This window comes from Physcomitrium patens, chromosome 2 (genome assembly GCF_059467195.1).
Source record: "Physcomitrium patens ecotype Gransden chromosome 2, ASM5946719v1, whole genome shotgun sequence".
Taxonomy (NCBI): Eukaryota; Viridiplantae; Streptophyta; class Bryopsida; order Funariales; family Funariaceae; genus Physcomitrium; species Physcomitrium patens.
The window spans coordinates 10,627,420-10,644,799 of record NC_143411.1 but is presented as its reverse complement, the minus strand read 5'-3'; the positions used below and the strand labels follow the sequence as shown (position 1 = coordinate 10,644,799).

General features: G+C 29.6%; 1 long non-coding RNA gene and 1 other non-coding gene across 2 annotated transcripts; both read left to right on the top strand.

The window, feature by feature from the left end:
• The first annotated feature begins 1,299 nt into the window (after positions 1–1,299).
• Positions 1,300–4,250, top strand: LOC141045084 (uncharacterized). Its single transcript, XR_012216995.2, has 2 exons — positions 1,300–3,426; positions 3,527–4,250. It is a non-coding gene; the product is annotated as an uncharacterized LOC141045084 (long non-coding RNA).
• TRNAG-GCC (transfer RNA glycine (anticodon GCC)) lies at positions 3,895–3,965 on the top strand. Its single transcript has one exon. It is a non-coding gene; the product is annotated as a tRNA-Gly (tRNA).
• Positions 4,251–17,380: the final 13,130 nt, after the last annotated feature.

Sequence of the window (17,380 nt, the reverse complement as noted above, 5' to 3'; positions counted from 1 at the left end):
TCCCCTCCCACACATCCATGCTATCACTGTTGACTAAATTGAAGAAAGTTAAGAGTTAACAAAGTTAGGGGTCCTGAGAATTGCCGTATGGAAACTAATTTTGCTTCACTTTTGATGAAACAATGAGAGATGTAGCCAATTAGAGAGGATTTTTGTGTCCTCTTGTTTATCTCATATATTTGCCCTCCTCCCCTCTAATATACAAGAAATTCCAGTTAGCGCTAAAATTAAAATCAAAAAATATAAATAAAACATATGATCACAATATTTTACTTGGATATGGTGCTCTTGGGAAAATATTATGTCACATGCTAAAACTCATTGCTAATATTCATGGTGACTAAATTTTTGTCAAATAGAAGCAAAATATTTCATTCTCAACTAAGAAAAACTAAATCAGCATACAGTAATTTGAATGCTTTAAACATGGCAACTGTGTACGTTGAAGAAACTGTAATGTATCAACAATTTTTTTTTTAAAAAAAAAACACAAAATTTATTTGGTAATCAAGATAGTACTAACTAAAATTTTAAGTTTATTACATAACATAAAACAGAAATTTAAATTAATTAAAAATAATCAAAAATAATCAAAAATAAGATAATAGATGAAGTTTTGAAATGAAGAATGAATTAGAACAAAAAAATTGTTAATAGATACAATTTTATTTTACATTTCATGAAGGCTTTTTATCCAAGTTTATGCCAAAGTTTGTACATTGTTTTATTTTCTATTCATATTTATTTTAACAAATCTTATCAAATCTCACATATACTATCATAAACAAGGAATAACATTTTTCTCTATCACCATGGTATCTTCTTTTTAATTGTAGGATGTAGTGTGGGGATAAGATACATAATTTAGGGTCAATAAGTATTATTCTATACAACATGATTAAGATAGACTCAACACAAAATAGTTTATGTATACAATAATTAAAAATTTATGTGAAAAGGAAGATATTCAAAATCAACACTAAAGTCATATAAAAGAAGTTGGTGTATTATTTCAAAAATTATATATTTAAAACTCTTCAAAATAGATTTAGTGTAAGTTCCCATTAGAACTCAATAACTAGTTGGAATTTGTTTTTCAAAAATTCTTGGGCTAAATTTTTTTCAACATTAAAAAAATTAAATATAATAGATTTTAATTAAAAAACATTTAGAAATAATGTCGTCTTTAAAAACATGCCTTGAAACAAATATACTACTAAAATAATAAGAAAAATCATGTAATACATGTAATAATAAGAAAAATCATGAAATAATAGAAGTTATTTTTAGTATAAATACATGTTATTGTTTTAAGGAATTTGTTACACTGGATTACTACTAGTTATGTTGTTTGGATGAATGTGTAGTTTTAGGTCTGATATGGGTTATAGGCTTCAACGTGTATGTTAAGAGTACAGTATATATAGAAGTTTATGTAGCAATATAGTAACAAGAGTGTAAAATTATGCTTCAAAATGATAATGTAAATCTAATGTATAATTGTGATTGTATTGTGAAATGATAAAGTTGAAATATTAGGAAGGAAGACATCATTATGGTATATATTTTGAAGTTGATCAAAAAATGTATATTAATTCAAAGATTTCCACCATACATATAGAAACAAACATATCAAACTAAGATCGAGGATATTCAAGGAGATATTTAGAGAAAATGTTGAGCCTATGTTATAATATTGGAGGTTTTATTCAAAAAAAAAGAAAACGTATTGAATAGAAGTCAATGTACAAATCTATGCAAAAATAATGGATATGTAATAAAAGAACTTGAGGTTTGTATGACTTGAATGAAGGTTGAATTGAGGTTGAAGCAACTATTAAATGGATTATTTTTTAAATTGAGCAAAGATTTTTTCATTAATAAAGACATGCTAAATAGATAATTAGTATGAAGAGACTAAAATTCAACTAACAAACAAAAAAACTTTTTGGGAATTACTTTTGGAATTGAAGTGCTATTTTGATATAACAAGCAATATGTTTGTAGAGCACTATTTCTATGTATATATAAAAAATAAATATTTTACCTTTAATGTTCCAACTTATAATAAAGTGAAAGACAATAAAATAGAAAATTGTATGAAAAAATGATTTCCAAAAATAATGTAGAACAATTTCAAAGTTAAAGAATAAAAAAGCATCCTTTAAAAAATTGGAAGATTTGTATGAAGAAGATAGAGACTTGGATGCTTTGACACTATTCCCAAACATGAAAAGTTTTGAAATCATAGAATGCGTAATTGGAGAAACTTATAAAAATTCTATAAGTATTTTCATTTTTTGTAAGTTTTTATGATAAATAGAAAAAAATGTCAAAGTAGAATTTTATATTTCTTACAAACCTATACCTATGTTGTTATTTGATTTTTAACCTATTTTCAAAGTATGTTTTTAAAAGAAAACAATAAACATTCTTTTTATCAATGACATCAAGCGTGAACATTTGTTCATACCAAAGGTGAATTAAGATATCAAGTTGCCCATTTCATTTGGCAATGATGCCAAGCTCAAGCACTTCTACATATTTAAGATAGTCAAAGATATAAGATTGCCTAAATCATTTGGTGATAATTTCAAGCTTGAGCTGATATGTTGTATTAAATATTGGCATCAACAATCAACTTACAATTATATAAAGAACATAAAATAATATCAAAAATTGGCATCAACAACTAACATTCACATTCATAAGCTATAATAGTTTGTTACAAAATACATGTATGTTTAATTTATCCTATCTTGTATATAATAATTGTGCATATAAATTATAAAACCAAGAAAAAATGCCTCACTTTAGACCTCCAACATGGTGACCTTATATAAATAAATAAACATAATTCCACATATAAATAACTATCTAGAATAGTTACTTGTTGGATGCATGCTAGTAAAATGGCCAAAATCTTTGCTTGCCAAAAGATCCAACACAAATTTATATTAGAGAAGTATTTAATTTTCTGAATGAAACTCTATAAGATAATTCATACTTACTGAAAATGCTTACTTGCCAAAAGCAAAAAAAAGTGCCTCTATACAAATTCATGTTCAAATAAATTACTTACTTTTTGTATGTGGCTAGTAATACAAATTGCCAAAATTTACACTAGTGCAATGCAATTCAATAGAAATATAGCCTTTGTTTATATAGAAGGAAAATAATAATAAAAAATGAGCAAAACAACAAACAAAATTTTCAAACAATATGTATTGTATTCATTTACAAAACATTGGATTATTGTAAGAGATGGCACATATGATTGTGTTGAACAATAATCAACCACTCATCAAAGAGGTTCAAAACCTTAAGTGGCATATTCCATATTACCACTACATCACACTTGAGAAATATGAGATCCAACATTCTTTAATTGAGTAATGAACTACTTCTCCAATTAATTTTTATAAGGTATCTTCTTACTTTGACACCTGCAATTGTTTGGGCAAGCAAGCGATGGATTGTGAAATCAGTTGCAACAAAACAAGAGCTGAGCGATGAATAATGTAAGGTGGGGGGTAGGATGCATGAAATGAAGATGGTGGGGGAGCCCGTATGGAGTGGAGAGTGGGAGAGGGAGATGGCCCGCTCTTAAGAACGAAGGGGCCGTGGCCTGGAGGGGGAGGTGAGGCCGCGTGGTGGTGAGGTAGCAGCTGCACGGCAGGCGAGGAGGATACTGGGGGTGGGGTCGGTGCGGGAAGAAGAGGGTTGTGGTATGTGCCATGTGAAAGAAATTTCGGCCATCAGGGTCCTGGGAAGGGGCTGCGAGTAGCCAGCTGTTAAAAAGTCATTGTTATATAGCGATAAATATCTCTACCTTTCATGCGGGTGTCTCGGGCTTAATCCCCACAAGAGATGCGGCACTCCCTGCGCACAGGAGCACCGGTGGTCTAGTGGTAGAATAGTACCCTGCCACGGTACAGACCCGGGTTCGATTCCCGGCCGGTGCAATAATCTGACAGCGCCTCCCTTTTCGCCCACCCCACTCCACAGCGCGAACACATGAAGTTCTTGTCACCCCGCTTTTCCACCACACGAGTTTCGCTCGTCTAACCCCATTCCTTCATGTTCTAACCCAAACTCCAATCCTGTCTCCTATATCCCTTCACTCTTGCACACATCCACCACACATTACAAACATCTACCACATCCTTCATTTTCATCATCCTCTTGTATCCATCTTTTTTTCTTTTTTGGATCAAAATGTATACAATAAAAAACTCCTATTGCCTCAATATCCCTCAATCCTTGCTCCCTCCAAAATATTGTGGTTTCTTACATGCAACATAGAACATCCAACTTCCATTCACACACATTCAATACATCAATTGTAAGCCTTTGCATTGGTATTTATGGAGCCAATACATCCACATGCCCCCTTGCATCCACATTATGTATACTTTCAATGCTAATGATGAGCCACATCCTTCACAACATGGTTTGCCTCTCAAATCAACCATACTACAAAACATTGTCTTAATTCTTTTAGAGGTTATTTGGAGAGAATAAAATAAAACAAAACACTTAATTTAAATCAAATTAAATCAAACAAACAAAACAAAAGGTGGAAGGGATGACCAAGATTGATAACCACCCCCATTTTCTAATGCACATGCAAAATATATTCTACTCAACATTTCATCATATTGGTTCTACAACAAATCCAACATATAAGAATGTAGTGATGTGTCCAAACATGCAACCAACAACAAAAACAACATGAATCAAATAGCATGAGGATGTTGAAATTACTCCTAAGATGTTTACATTTTTCTTCCATAAAAATTGTAGTAAATAAAATAAAATAAATGTTATTAAATTTTTCATGTCCAAAGTTTAATAGTTCAATCACATTGTTTATTAATGATCATTGCAAGAATTGGTATTGATGTTGTAGTATTTAATTTGATGAGTTCTTATTCTTAGCTCAGTAATAGTTTTTATTCATATCTTAGTAATAGTCACCTTTTTTGTTTCAAGTAGCATCTCTTTAGACTTAGGTATAGAAAGTTAAGACAAGACTTGTCCTATCTCTTGGTTCTCATCTTCAATCAAATAATAGTCAAATATCTTCACTGTAATTGCCTCTGCCATTATTTGTCTCTACTTCTTGTTAGCATAAATGATAAGCTCATTAAAGACTTTTAATTCAATGCAAATTACCTCTTTGAAGGTGAATTCAATTTTTGCATCAAAAAATCCTATCTTCTTAAATTTCTTGCATATCAATAGATCTTTCAATATATAATTGAAGCTTATTAGAAAGGCCCTTATTTTTAGGCTTATTTGAGCCTTTTTTTTCCTTGTCCTTTATTCCACTCTCTTGATCTCTTACTCTACTCTTTGGTTGAAATAAATGCACTACTTGAGCTTTTGGATAAGAAGGCCCTTTTCTTATGTGAATATATTTCTTAATTCTTAGTGGCATCTTTTTGTTGGAGAGCCCTGCCACATCTTCTCCAGAGGATGATCTTATTTATTTATTTTTTATAATGATATCTTAGTCTTTCAAATTCTTATTGCTATTTAAGAAAGCTTTGATGTTAATAACATCAATTAGGTCATCATAACTTGTTGCCTTTCTAATAGCTTTTGCTTCTCTAATCATAGCCTCTCTTGATAGCCTCAAGGTAGCCATTGTGCCTCTAATCTCTACCTGAATGAAATAGGACTCGGATTCTCTCACATGCAACTCACTTGTTTTTTTTCCTAAAAAGTCCTCTACAAGCTTCTTTATACATCTTCTTTTGAAAATTGAGCTCAAAATATTGTTTTGAAGTAGTAAGCATCACTCTATTTTTTTTTTGAAGAAGATAACTTATTTTTTTAAGTCCATTTGATAATTAAAGCGATCTTTTTACTTATACTTGAGACTATCTCAATACATGTACTTCTTAATAAATTCCATTTATTCCTTTAATGCATGAAAAAACATAGCTCTTTGGTTCTTCTTCAAGTCACTCATCTCTACTTTTAATTTTTTCATGTTATTAACCAACTTTTCAAAGGTGTCTTTAAAAAGAGTCTTATATATTTTTTTGATTAGAATAAATGTCACTAAATTTGATGGAATGATTGGCATCATAGGTGGTAGAGCTTTATGCGTCAAAGTTCCTCCTCTTACCTTTATCTGTTGTTGCTTAGTCACTTATAGCACCACATCTTCCACTCTCTTCCAATCATTAGTTAAACCTTCCTTGGTGGATTTTTTAGTAAAAAGTATAAAGAACATATCTTCTAGTGATTCATCTGATGCTTGTAAGAAAAACTTTTTTTTCTTTGTATCCAATAAAAGTCTCTTTGAAGATGAGAGTTAAGAGAATTTTCTTTCAAACTCTCCAAGTAACTTGTTGGAGGCCATAGACTTCTTTGGTTATTGCTCAATTTACTCCAAAAAATAATCTTTTGGTGATTCTATCAAAATATTTATTATTAAATTTATCTTTTAAGCTCTCTTCAAAGTCACTTTAGATCTATAAATTATTTCAATGCAAACCCTTCACTTTCTTTTTAATTTCAAGAATGCATGCTAATTCATAATTAAGAATATAATGAGACTTTGGAACTTGATATACTTCTAATTTTCTTACATATGTTTGAAAAAACTTAGTGACGTTTCTTCTATCAAACTTATCATGCTTGTTGACCATGTTTTGCAATGCCTTGATCATCTCTTCTTATTTGCTTGAACCTTTTATTGTTTCTCTATGAACATACTTAAAGCTAAGACCAAGTCATTGACACTTTTTCCTTTAGTACGACTTGTACTAGCTCCTCTAAAATCACCTATCATCTTTAAATGTTAAAAATCTCTCTTTTCTTCTTTTTAACTCTTAACCTCTTCATCATTTTCTAAGTTTGCACCCTAGCTCTATAATTCCATTGTGCTCTACTTGTAATGTCAATTGCTTCAAAGATGCTCTTAGTAAAAGCACCAAATTTATGTCAAGAGGGTGAACTTTGTTGAAAGAATACGAGGTCTTTAATTACAATTGGATTGTAAAAAATACAATGTTGCTCAAATGAATTCAAATATAAAAAGATAGCATGAAAAAATAATAAAAATCTCTTTTTTATATCAATATGTATTCAATTTTTAACTTTAATTTGAAATCCAAACCTCTTCTCACTAAAGTATCTATAAATTATTTCTATCTATAAATTAAGTTGGATGTAGTTAAAAAAATATTTATAACTATTTTGATTAAATTTAGGAAAAATTTATCTTATTGAGCTTAATTCAAGTTACATACTTAAAAATATAAAAATCAATAAATAAATTTCAAAGAAATTGAAAGCCAAACTAAAGAAAAAGTTGACTACTTGCTGTAGCTTCAGCCTTCAAAATTTCTATCTATAAATTAACTTAGATCTCCTTCATTATAGCTCTAATTTTTGCTTGCAATGGCTTATTGGAAAGCAAATAACAAGATTTAGTTTTTCTTTTAAATTTCAAAATCATAAGAAGAAAATCCAATAAATGGCATGAAAAAATCTAAATCAATCTTGAATCTTACCACCAAAAAATTCAAATGATCCTCTATCCAAAAATTTACATGGATCCTCCTTATCATAATTCTTCTCTCATATACCAAAGCTTGTTGAAAAGCTAACAATAAGATCTATCTTCCTTTAAAATTTAAATATAAAAAGATAAAAATATAATTAATGATACAAAAAATTCTAAATTAATTTTAAATTCTATCACCTAAAAACTTAAGCGATTAAACTAAGTGCATCACAATAATAGTGATCATATGTTGATAAAGTCTAAGATATGACAAATTTTAATTTTCAAATAATTTGATCTTTGTTTCTATCAAAAGTAGTTGATAAGTCCTCTTAGACATCGATAAAAGTCTATTACAAGGTAGAAAGATGATTCTATTATTTAATTAATATTAATATCTTTGTAATTTCTTTAAAATAAAATATTTTTAACACTATTAGAAGTTTTTTCTACCTCTAATAAAACTACCAAACATTGGAAGTTTTTTTCAAGATCATGATATCAAAGACATTGTATCTCTCTATCTTTTTAAGGAAGAATATATTCTTCTTGAGGATCTTCATCTCTATTACATTGTCTTGAAAGTTGTGACAATTACAATGTTTTATTTAATAAGTCAACAAACAATAGTTCTTAAGTTGAATCTGCTAATTATTGATTTTCTATCTCTTTAGTGATACAAATATATAAAAATCACAAATAAAGATAGAAAGTAGAATGAAATATTTTTTAGATCTTATTTCTTTTATAATAAGAAATTATTTGATTCTTCATCTTAATTTTGATGGATATTATCAATAAAAAGGATAAACTTTCTTTGCTATATTTGCAAGATTCTTAGCTTTCTCTCATATGCATCTACTAATATCATATCTATTTTAATGAATAAGCTATTTTAATCTATTTTAATGCCAGCTTGAATCTAAGACTTCTTTTACTTTGAATTCTTGATTATTATTTACTTCTATAGGAAGAAGTGACATTTGTCTTCTTTTTGAGATATTCATTATCTTATATGATTCAAGAAAAGATGAGTAGAATAGAAGATAGATCTTCATAGATTTTGATAAATATAATTGATAAGCAACTAAATTGATTTGTTTACAAATAAGAAATGGTCCAAGTCAACAATTTATTACAAAGATAATTAGTCTTAATATTGCAAAAAAGTAACTGTATCTTGTTGCTAACATGAAATTGAGGTTGCTTCTTGTGCTAAATATGTAAATTGATCTTTTGTTGTTCTTGAGCTTCTTTTAATTATATCTTTATTATTATATGTAGTTCAAATAGATAATTTTCCATAATTTTTGTTCTAAGATTATTAACTTTTGAGAAGTCAAAAGCATCAAGTCATAGATGGTATTCATAATTAATAATAAAAAAGTATTTAATATATATATAAGAATATATCATGTTATTATAAATATATTCTTTTAATCATAAAATAATTTTCTAATTATCTTATTGATAAATGATATTATACCTCAAATACTATTCCAAAATTTAGTTTATGATTCAATTTGTCCATTGGTTTGAAGATAAAAAAATTAAAGATAATTTTATGTTGATATTTAGAATCTTCAAAAAGATTTTTTAAAATCTTCATACAAATTGAGTCCTTGAATTCAATATAATATCCTTGAGCAATTATCAAGGACATAAATCTTGAAGAAAAAAAACCTTCAATACACTCTTGTGTCACTAAAGAAAAGTAAAGAATCACTCAAAAGGTGATGTAATATTAAACTTGAATGGTTATTTCCAAAAATAAGAAGACTAGAAAGTCTTGAAACAAGACTAAGGATTAAAAAGGCATTGATAAGAGTGACGAAGGCTTCACTCTTACCTCCATATATACTCTTAACTAAAAGCTATGTGGCGACGTCCTATAGGACTTACAAAACGTGATGACTTTGCTAGCCACATGTCTTAACTTACAAGGCAAGTTATCTATGTATGCGCCATATAGTTACCTTGTTCTACAATCTACCAACATGTGGTTAATTTGTTGGCCAATTTTCTAACCTACAAATACATCTATGAAGCTTCTAGGAAGCTTCTCCTGAAGACTTTATGAAATTAATCTATATTTATTTATTTCTACTTAATTCTATAAGTAACTATTGAAATAAATGTATATTTCACTTGTCATAATATATGAAGTCTTGCTTGAGAATGCTCCGGGCACCTAGCTATGGAAGGTAGAATGGAAATTCTAACAACAAAATCCTAATTCTAATAGAATACTAACTTAATTCTAATTAAATTATAATAATGCTAAATAAACTTTAATTAAATTTAAATAAATCTTAAAAGAATTACAAAGAAATAATAAGAAATTTTAAAAAAATATTACAATGATCACAAATATATCTCAAATATATCTCAATTCAATCTAAATTTAATCCTAATTCAAATCCTATTAGACTTCATTCAAACTTTAGGCCAAAAATTAACTAAATTTTAAATCCTAAACAAATCCTAATAAAATCCTAAATCCTAAACAAATCCTAATAAAATCCTAAATCCTAAATCAAATCATAATCAAATTCTAAATTCTACATAAATTCCTAATCAAATCCTAAATCCTAAATCAAATCCTAACCAATTCCAAGTAATTCCTACAATAGATTTAAACCTCAATAACTAATGAATGAACTATTGATTTTAACTCAAAATTTGCACACTTCTTAAAAATTAAGTTTACAACAAGTACAAAAAAATTTAAAAAGATCGAAATTACCAAATAGATGATAACATCAAAAACGTGCTCAAGTATTGGCCAACCTCCTTCTCCGATCTTGGTATTAATCTCCCAAAGCCAATATTTCTTTTTTTTACTATTCAATTGATTTTAAAATTCTCATATATATAAAAAAACAAGTCTACTATCTTTATACACAAATTACACTATAATTCAACTAGTAGATTGTAAGAAATCTTAAAAAATCCTTACTAGACTTAAAATTCTACTTTTTGAGACCTTGACCTACTTAAACCTTAATAACTTTTAATTCAACTATTAGATCAAGTTAAAATTCACAACACTTATTAAGCACAATTATAACCATTAACCTACAAAATTTTACTTATAGATCTATTACAAAATTTTCAAAATTTTCCAAAACATCAACCCTCTTTTATTTCACAAAAATCCAAGTCATCTGAAATAAACTTGACTTTGTAAAGCTCTTATAAAGTCATTACAAATCCAAATCACACAAATCCAATGCTCATAAAAACCTTATCTAGTCTACTATCAAATTCCACACTCCAATCTATAAAAGAACCTTAGAATCGTCATCAAGGCTTGGTTTTGTGCTTTAAAATCTAATTTTGATCCTGATTCATAACTGGCCCTCTCCGAGTATCAATATCTAGTTTTTCTACATAATTTTTACTAGAATTTACTCTTAACTTCTTCTTAAAGATACTTATATCATTTATTTTTCCAATCTACCTTATTTTGTCTTATTTATGGTCTTACAAAATAAGTAGAAGTTACTTTTCTAAAAAAATAGCACTATTATTAAAAGTTTTACTACCTTCTTATCTTTTATCTATATTTTTCTATTCTATCTTTTAATTTGGTTCTTCTATAATAAAATCTATATTATCATCTTTCACCATATAGTTGTATTATAACACAACACCGTGACATCACCTTCCTTTCTAGGGATGAGTTCTTTGAAGAGCAGTCATCTTCTTTTATGAATCGTTGTAGTTCATCTTGATTTTGATGGATGTCATTAATGAAAGGCCTCAACTTTCTTTGCTGTATTTGTAAGATTCTTTGCTGGCTCCCATGTGTATTTTCTAAGATCATATCTATGCCAATGAATAAGATATTTCAACCTATTTTGGTGCCACCTTGAATTTAAGACTTCTTCTACCTCAAACTCTTGATTATTATCCACTTCTATAGGAGAAAATGGCATTTATCTTCTTTCCAAGATATTTACTGTCTTGTACGGTGTTGTACTGTAATTGCTTATAGTATGTAAAAATTAATTAAGATATATAATATATTTTTAAGTCTTGATGTAGATTAGAGTGGTTAGTAAATAAATTTAAAGAAAATTGATATAAAGAAATTTATTTGGAGATTTATCTATTTTGATTATAGTGTTTATATTATATAGGATTTAGATATTTAGTATAAAGCTTAAGAGAAGGTTGGAGTTTAAACATGAAAGTCTAAACTATTAGGAGGCTTATTGGGAAGGATAAAAATAAGGCATGGTTGGATGAAGGCAAGGAATGAAAAACTTCATTCCTTTTGGTTGAAGGCCATGCCCAATGGGCTTCAAGGAGGCTGCCCAAGGCCTTATTAGGGATTAGGGTTTTTTTTTCGAGGTCATTTGAGCTTTAGAAGCTAGGATCAGCAAGTTCAGGATTTTGGGTATAATTTGGATGTAGAGTTTGTGTGATTTTGAGTTTTTGGGAAGGAGATATAGGTGTTCAAAGTTAAGGTGTCAAATTTGTACCTACTGTCATTCTTTGAAGCATAACATATGTGTACGGAAAGAAATGAAAGAGTAGCGACTAGAGTTAGAAAAAACACTTTCTTTGCTACACTTTATATATATTTTTTGATGAATTTTAAGTCTAGATGAAGGAATTATAGGGCATTGAAGATAGCACATGTAATTCAAAGGTAGTATGTGAGTCATTTTGTTAATAGTAATGGTTGGAGCCATATCTTGAGTTTTTGGATGAATTTTTGGCTCAATTTTTTTTAAATGTGAGTTATTAGGTTAAGAAGCTATAGGTCAAAGTTTCATGGTATTTGAGTATTTATTTTGTGAGATATAAAGAAAATAGCATATGGATTTAAAGTTATTATTAGGATTTTGGTGATATCTCAAGATCTGTAATGAACTTACAGTTGAATTTTTTGTAGTGGTTTTTGAGAGTATATTAGTACTTTATATAAAATTTTAGGTTGTTTGGATAGTTTGATCGTGAGATATGAGGTGTTGAAGTTTGAAAAACATTTATCATAAGGATGTATAAGGTTTTAAGATACTTTATCATATATTTGGGTATTTTTTTTTGTACTTGGACTTATGTATAGATGAAATTTTCTTTAAAGTTAAAATATTATATATGTAAACTTGGTACTTTTATATCTTAAACTTGATTGAGTATTTAGTGGCAACTAGAAATCCAATGCTTTTTTGAAACAAACTCTTTCTATCTTGACAACGGCTCAAAAAAGGACATGTAAAATACAAGGTGGATCTTCATAGACTTTGGTAGATATAATCAATAAGCAACAATATTGATTTGTTCACAAATAGGAAAAGGTTCTAGCCTACGATAGTCCAATTTATCACAAGGATAAGTAGTCTTGATATTGCAATGAAGTAATAATATCTTATTACCTACATTGAATTATATTTGCTCTTTGTAATAGGCATATGCATTGATCTTTTGTCATTCTTGAACTTCTTTTAATTGCATCTTCATTGTTGCATGTAGCTGTAATAAACGATTTGCTAAATCTTTCACTTTAGGATTATCAACTTTTGAAAAGTCAAAAGTATCAAGTTATGGATGATAATAATAATTGACAAAGAGAGGTATTTGTTGAGTAGAAAAATATACCAAATTATTGTATGCAAATTTTGCCAATGGCAAAAGAGATGTCCAATCATCTAAATGATAGTTGATGGTACACCTCAAATACTGTTGTAGAATTTAATTCATCAATTTTGTTTGTCCATTAGTTTGAGGATGAAAAGCTAAAGAAAGCTTTATATGCAATTTTAGAATTTTAAATAGGATTTTTTAAAATCTTAATACAAATTGGATCTCCTCATTTGATATAATATCTTGTAGTAATCCATGATAGCGATAGATATTGTCAATAAAAAGCTTAGCTGTTTCTTCACCTGAGATACATTTTGTATATGGTACAAAATGTATCATTTGGTGAAGTAATCTACAATTACAAATATAGAGTTATATGAATCTGAGACAAGAAGATCCATGATAAAATCCATACAAACAAAAGATTATGGTTGTTTTGGAATTGGTAATGGTTGAAGAAGTCTATAAGGTTGATGGCAAGGAGTTTTAGATCTTGAACAAGTATCACATGATTGTACAAAGTTTTTGACTTCCTTCTACATTTGAGGCCACCAAAAATCTCATAATATTAGCTCCAAAGTCTTGTTGTATCTAAAATGTCCGGTTGCTAGAAAATCATAACGAGCTTGAACAACACGTAATTATACGTGACCTTCTAGAATACATAGGCGATCTTTGAAATATAGTAGGTTGTTCTTGAACTCAAAATTTGAAGTATCATAGGATTTAAAGGAAGTATGCTTGATATCATGAAAAAGAGGATCAAAAGACATACTTGATTGAATTTGCTTTACAAAAGTTAAATCAACAGTCAATATTGATTTTAGTACTCAAAGATGAAAATGCTCAAGCTTCAAGAGAATTATTCTTTATTGATCAAAAGATACATCTCCTTCTTTTGGTGCAAGATAAAAATATCTAAAAAAGGCATTTGATAGATCTTATTATTTTTTGGGTCAATAAGTGATCTTGAAATTGAATCTAGATAAAGACATGCTCTAACAAGCTTGATGACAATTCAAAACATATGCTGACATGAAGTATTCAAGGTTCTTATAATCCATATATACAGTGACTGGACTTGAGGCACCTTTTAGATAATGATGGCATTTTTGAAATGAATCCACAATTGCAAGGAGCTCTTTGTTATAGATCTCATAATTAATCTCGGCTACTAAAAATTTCTTAGAATGAAAAGCTAATAGATGGATTTTATTATCTATTCCCATTTGTGACAATAAGACACTCATAACAAAGTTTGACACATTTGTTTCCACAAAAAATGCCTTAAAAAAGTCGATGCAATGTAAGATTGGTGCAGAAATAAATTTCTTTTTTAAAGCATCAAATAAAGCTTCTACTTCTTTATTCTACTCAAATTTTTCTTTACAAGTCAAATGTATAAGTAGAGTTGCAACTTAAGAAAAGATCTTGATGAAGATTCAGTAATAATTAGCAAAGCTCAAAAAGTATTGTTCATCTTGTACTATTCTTGAAATCTTCCAATCTATAATAGTTTGGACCTTTTTGAGATCTATTATAAGGCCTTTGTTGGAAATAATGTATCCTAAAAAATTAACTTGAGTAGTATAGATTATATACTTTTTTTAACTTGGCATATAATCTTACATCTTTAAATTTTTGTAAAACATGACAAACATGAAGTTCATATTCTTCTATGTTTTTAGAGTAGATTAGAATGTCGTCTAAATAAAAAATAACAAAATCATCTAAAAACTCATAAAAAATATCATTCATAAGATGTTGAAAAGCAATCAGTACATTTGTGAGTCCAAAAGGCATGACATTATATTCAAAGTAATTATACCTTGTTCAAAAAGTAGTCTTTCATTCATCTCCTTCTTTCATACGAATTAAGTTGTATGCTCCTTGTAGATCTATTTTTGTATAGATCTTTTCTTGATTGAATTGATTAAGAAGTCCTGAAATTAAAATCAAAAGATACCTATTTTTGATGGTGATCTTATTGAGTCCTTGATAATCGACACATATCTGCAAAGATCCATCTTTTTTCTTTATAAATAAGATAGAAGCTCGGCTAGAGATTTAGAATGCGATATGAAGTTCTTTGCCAAGTTCTCATCCATATACTCCTATAATACAGCCAATTGTCACCGCCATAATCATGTAAGCTAATAATTACATATAGAAATAGGTAGAAGTAAGTAAAAGTAGATAAAAGTAAGCTAATTCTATAATATTTAATATAGAAGCTTCCTAGAAACTTCCTAGACGCTGCTTTGACTTCATAGGTATCTTTAATTGACTTTTTGGATTAGAAACGTGGTCAACAAGTTGGCCATGTGCCACACATGTTGTTAGCTTGAAGATCAAGCTAACTATGTGGCCCATACGTAGAAAAACTTACCTTGTAAGTCAAGGCATGTGTCCTACAAAGTCAACACATATTGGAGGTCCTATAGAACGTTGCCACGTAGCCCTTAGTTAGATAGTATATATAGAGACAAGAGTGAAGGCTTCTTCACTCTTGTCAACTCCTTTCTTGCTTCTAGTCCAGGTTCAAGAGTCTTTAGTTTCTTGTCTTGTGGCAATAGCCATTCCAGTTTCCTTTTAATATATCTACTTGTTTATATTTTGACTTATTATATTGAGATAGCCTTTTTGTGTATATTTTCCCTCATCGAGTCTTTGTCCTTGACAGATTCACAAGAGTACACTTACAATATCAGAGCTTTATTTTTCTTGAGTGAGAGTGGATTACCCCTTTCTCTTGACAAGACATAAGCGTATTAGAAGTTTGCGGATTACCCACTTCTAAACTAATATTGTTCTTAGTATCTTCTTTGTTATCAAGTCTTTCTTTTCTTTTGTCTTGAGTAGTATCAAACAAATTTTTCTTCTTAGTGTCATTATGGCAGAGCTTGTTGAAATGAAGAGTGCAATGGCACAAATGCAAGAGCAAATGAGGGAGTTAATGCTTGCGATGCATCAACTCAATTTACCAACACATGAAAGAACAAGAATAGCAGAAAGTGGGGATATAGAGATGATCGGAGCTGCTTCAACATCTACAACAAATCACGTTCCTTCTCCAATTGTACAACACCCTGTAAGCACTAGAGAACCAAGAATTACCTTATCCGAGAAATTTGATGGTACGAGATCTAAGTTTCGAGGGTTCATCAATCAAGTACAATTGGCAATTGAACTTCAATCGCAAAGCTATCCAACTCCAGGATCACAAGTCAGGTTTATTGGCACTCTACTTTCTGGTTCTGCATTATCGTGGTTTTTATCTTTTCTTGAACAACGAAATCCAATATTGGACAATTTGAAAGCTTTTTTGGTGGAGTTTCGATCTATGTATGGTGAACACGATGCAACTTGTGTTGCAACAAATAAGATCCGAATTCTGCGACAAGAAAATCGCTCAGTAATAGTGTATGCTTCACAATTTTGACAACTTGCAATTGACATCAAGTGGGATGATGCTGCATTCATCAGTCAATTTCTTTATGGATTGCAATACGAAGTAAAGAAATTGATGCTTAACTTACCTGATCCTCAAACTTTGAGTCAAGCAATCGATTTTGCGGTAAAATGTGATAATCGACTTTTCGAATTTCGATCTGAGAATCATTCACGGGAACCTCAACGTTATTACTCAATGGCAACATCAACATCTTTGCCAAATGTACATTCGGAAGTAGAAGACATGCAAATTGACGCGGTACGTTTTAAACCCCTAACTAAGTAAGAAAAGATTCGTCGTCGTCAAGAAGGATTATGTTTATATTACGGAGAACCTAAGCACACTGCTCAACATTGTCCAAAGAAACGACGCAACTATAAAATGAGGGGTAGGACGGTCAAAGAAGACAACATGTCGGAAAATGGATTCGTCCAGCTACAATAGGGACCGTGCAGCTGGAACCTTGTACAATTCCTAATGAAGGTCCTATCCTCTCCTCAGAACCCTCTCCTTGTTTTATAATAGACTTATATTTAGGACCTAAGAATTACAAAGCCTCTGCTTTATTAGATTCGGGAGCCTCAACATGTTTTTTAGATGAACAATTTGTTAAAAGTCGTAAAATACCCTTTGTATAGAAACCTAAACCAGTACATGTAGAAGTCATAGATGGTCGTCCCTTGTCTTCTGGAGATGTCACTCATGAAACTCATCCTATAAAAGTAACAATAGACGGTCATGATAGCTACATAGCTTTTAACATAATTAAATCCCCGTCCAATCCAGTTATTTTAGGTTTATCC